Source organism: Cebidichthys violaceus, unplaced genomic scaffold (assembly GCF_023349555.1).
Source record: "Cebidichthys violaceus isolate CVI_PGR_0920_01 unplaced genomic scaffold, fCebVio1.0.p SCAF_251, whole genome shotgun sequence".
Taxonomy (NCBI): domain Eukaryota; kingdom Metazoa; phylum Chordata; class Actinopteri; order Perciformes; family Stichaeidae; genus Cebidichthys; species Cebidichthys violaceus.
In genome coordinates this window covers 67,501-71,900 of record NW_027176430.1, presented here as the reverse complement: position 1 = coordinate 71,900, position 4,400 = coordinate 67,501, and the positions used below count along the sequence as shown (strand labels likewise).

Below are 4,400 nucleotides of genomic sequence, written 5' to 3'. Positions count from 1 at the left end.
TCACCGCCACGGCCTGGGTTCGATTCCCGGTCAGGGAACTGGGTTTTAGATACAGTGAAATAGCAGTAGTGTCGACATGCTATACTATGACTGTTTTCGACAGGCTATACTATGACTGTTTTCGACATAATATACTTTGACTTTTTTTTTACTTTTTTCGAGATGCTATACTATAACCGTTTTTTCACTTTTTTTGACATGCTATACTATGACCGTTTTTCACTGTTTTCGACATGCTATACTATGACTTTTTTTCATTTTTTCAACATGCTATACTATGACTTTTTTGTCATGCTTTACTATGACTGTTTTCGACATGCAATACTATGACTGTTTTTTCCATTTTTCGACATGCTATACTATAACCGTTTTTTGACTTTTTTCGATATGCTGTACTATGACCGTTTTTCACTTTTTTCAACAGGCTATACTATGACTGTTTTCGACAGGCTATACTATGACTGTTTTTTTTACTTTTTTCAACATAATATACTATGACCGTTTTTCACTTTTTTCGACAGGCTATACTGTGACTGTTTTCGACAGGCTATACTATGACTGTTTTCGACATAATATACTATGACCGTTTTTCACTTTTTTCGACAGGCTATACTATGACTGTTTTCGACAGGCTATACTATGACTGTTTTCGACATAATATACTATGACTGTTTTTTTACTTTTTTCGACATGCTATACTATGACCGTTTTTCACTTTTTTCGACAGGTTATACTGTGACTGTTTTCGACAGGCTATACTATGACTGTTTTCGACATAATATACTATGACTGTTTTTTGACTTTTTTCGACATGCTATACTATGACTGTTTTTTCACTTTTTTGACTTTTTTCGACATGCTATACCATGACCGTTTTTCACTTTTTTCGACAGGCTATACTATGACTGTTTTCGACATAATATACTATGACTGTTTTCAACATAATATACTATGACTGTTTTTTGACTTTTTTCGACATGCTATACTATGACTGTTTTTTCACTTTTTTGACTTTTTTTGAAATGCTATACTATGACCGTTTTTCACTTTTTTCGACAGGCTATACTATGACTGTTTTCGACAGGCTATACTATGACTGTTTTCGACATAATATACTATGACTGTTTTTTGACTTTTTTCGACATGCTATACTATGACCGTTTTTCACTTTTTTCGACAGGCTATACTATGACTGTTTTCGACAGGCTATACTATGACTGTTTTCGACATAATATACTAAGACTGTTTTTTGACTTTTTTCGACATGCTATACTATGACTGTTTTCGACAGGCTATACTATGACTGTTTTCGACATAATATACTATGACCGTTTTTCACTTTTTTCGACATGCTATACTATGACTGTTTTCGACAGGCTATACTATGACTGTTTTCGACATAATATACTATGACTGTTTTTTGACTGTTTTCGACAGTCTATACTATGACTGTGTTCGACATAATATACTATGACTGTTTTTTGACTTTTTTCGACATGCTATACTATGACCGTTTTTCACTTTTTTCGACAGGCTATACTATGACTGTTTTCGACAGGCTATACTATGACCGTTTTTCACTTTTTTCGACAGGCTATACTATGACTGTTTTCGACAGGCTATACTATGACTGTTTTCGACATAATATACTATGACTGTTTTTTGACTTTTTTCGACATGCTATACTATGACCGTTTTTTGACTTTTTTCGACATGCTGTACTATGACCGTTTTTCACTTTTTTCGACAGGCTATACTATGACTGTTTTATGACATACTGTACTATGACATTTTTGGACATGATTTACAGTGTGTAGATCTTTCCCTGGTGGTCTAGTGGTTAGGATTCGGCGCTCTCACCACCGCGGCCCGGGTTCGATTCCCGGTCAGGGAACTGGGTTTTAGATACAGTGAAATAGTAGTAGTGTTGACATGCTATACTATGACTGTTTTCAACAGGCTATACTATGACTGTTTTTTTGACTTTTTTTGACATGCTATACTATGACCGTTTTTCACTTTTTTCGACAGGCTATACTATGACTGTTTTCGACAGGCTATACTATGACTGTTTTTTGACTGTTTTCGACAGTCTATACTATGACTGTTTTCGACATAATATACTATTACTGTTTTTTTACTTTTTCGACATGCTATACTATGACCGTTTTTCACTTTTTTCGACAGGCTATACTATGACTGTTTTCGACAGGCTATACTATGACTGTTTTTGACATAATATACTATGACTGTTTTTTTACTTTTTTCGACATGCTATACTATGACCGTTTTTCACTTTTTTCGACAGGCTATACTATGACTGTTTTCGACAGGCTATACTATGACTGTTTTCGACATAACATACTAAGACTGTTTTTTGACTTTTTTCGACATGCTATACTATGACTGTTTTTTGACTGTTTTCGACAGTCTATACTATGACTGTTTTCGACATAATATACTATGACTGTTTTTTTACTTTTTTCGACATGCTATACTATGACCGTTTTTCACTTTTTTCGACAGGCTATACTATGACTGTTTTCGACAGGCTATACTATGACTGTTTTCGACATAATATACTATGACTGTTTTTTGACTTTTTTCGACATGCTATACTATGACTGTTTTTTGACTGTTTTCGACAGTCTATACTATGACTGTGTTCGACATAATATACTATGACTGTTTTTTGACTTTTTTCGACATGCTATACTATGACCGTTTTTCACTTTTTTCGACAGGCTATACTATGACTGTTTTCGACAGGCTATACTATGACCGTTTTTCACTTTTTTCGACAGGCTATACTATGACTGTTTTCGACAGGCTATACTATGACTGTTTTCGACATAATATACTATGACTGTTTTTTGACTTTTTTCGACATGCTATACTATGACCGTTTTTTGACTTTTTTCGACATGCTGTACTATGACCGTTTTTCACTTTTTTCGACAGGCTATACTATGACTGTTTTATGACATACTGTACTATGACATTTTTGGACATGATTTACAGTGTGTAGATCTTTCCCTGGTGGTCTAGTGGTTAGGATTCGGCGCTCTCACTGCCGTGGCCCGGGTTCGATTCCCGGTCAGGGAACTGGGTTTTAGATACAGTGAAATAGTAGTAGTGTCGACATGCTATACTACGACCGTTTTTCACTTTTTTCGACAGGCTATACTATGACTGTTTTCGACAGGCTATGACTGTTTTCGACATAATATACTATGACTGTTTTTTGACTTTTTTCGACATGCTATACTATGACCGTTTTCACTTTTTTCGACAGGCTATACTATGACTGTTTTCGACAGGCTATACTATGACTGTTTTTTGACTTTTTTCGACATGCTATACTATGACCGTTTTTCACTTTTTTCGACAGGCTATACTATGACTGTTTCCGACAGGCTATACTATGACTGTTTTCGACATAATATACTATGACTGTTTTTTTACTTTTTTCGACATGCGATACAATGACTGTTTCATGACATACTGTACTATGACATTTTTGGACATGATTTACAGAGTGTAGAGCTTTCCCTGGTGGTCTAGTGGTTAGGATTCGACGCTCTCACCGCCGCGGCCGGGGTTCGATTCCCGGTCAGGGAACTGGGTTTTAGATACAGTGAAATAGTAGTAGTGTTGACATGCTATACTATGACTGTTTTCAACAGGCTATACTATGACTGTTTTTTTGACATGCTATACTATGACCGTTTTTCACTTTTTTCGACAGGCTATACTATGACTGTTTTCGACAGGCTATACTATGACTGTTTTTTGACTGTTTTCGACAGTCTATACTATGACTGTTTTCGACATAATATACTATTACTGTTTTTTTACTTTTTCGACATGCTATACTATGACCGTTTTTCACTTTTTTCGACAGGCTATACTATGACTGTTTTCGACAGGCTATACTATGACTGTTTTCGACATAACATACTAAGACTGTTTTTTGACTTTTTTCGACATGCTATACTATGACTGTTTTTTGACTGTTTTCGACAGTCTATACTATGACTGTTTTCGACATAATATACTATGACTGTTTTTTTACTTTTTTCGACATGCTATACTATGACCGTTTTTCACTTTTTTCGACAGGCTATACTATGACTGTTTTCGACAGGCTATACTATGACTGTTTTCGACATAATATACTATGACTGTTTTTTGACTTTTTTCGACATGCTATACTGTGACCGTTTTTTGACTTTTTTCGACATGCTGTACTATGACCATTTTTCACTTTTTTCGACAGGATATACTATGACTGTTTTATGACATAGTGTACTATGACATTTTTGGACATGATTTACAGAGTGTAGAGCTTTCCCTGGTGGTCTGGTGGTTAGGATTCGGAGCTCTCACCGCCGCGGCCC

The 4,400-nt window shown here is 35.5% G+C and overlaps 3 non-coding genes across 3 annotated transcripts in view; all 3 read left to right on the top strand.

Moving 5' to 3' along the window:
• The first annotated feature begins 1,822 nt into the window (after positions 1–1,822).
• On the top strand, positions 1,823–1,894 carry trnae-cuc (transfer RNA glutamic acid (anticodon CUC)). The gene has a single exon. It is a non-coding gene; the product is annotated as a tRNA-Glu (tRNA).
• Positions 1,895–3,033: 1,139 nt separating this feature from the next.
• Positions 3,034–3,105, top strand: trnae-cuc (transfer RNA glutamic acid (anticodon CUC)). The gene has a single exon. It is a non-coding gene; the product is annotated as a tRNA-Glu (tRNA).
• Positions 3,106–4,351: 1,246 nt separating this feature from the next.
• The window catches only part of trnae-cuc (transfer RNA glutamic acid (anticodon CUC)), a 72-nt gene continuing 23 nt past the window's right edge, over positions 4,352–4,400 (top strand). The window contains exon 1 of the tRNA in view: positions 4,352–4,400. This exon is cut by the window's right edge and continues 23 nt beyond it. This is a non-coding gene — a tRNA (tRNA-Glu).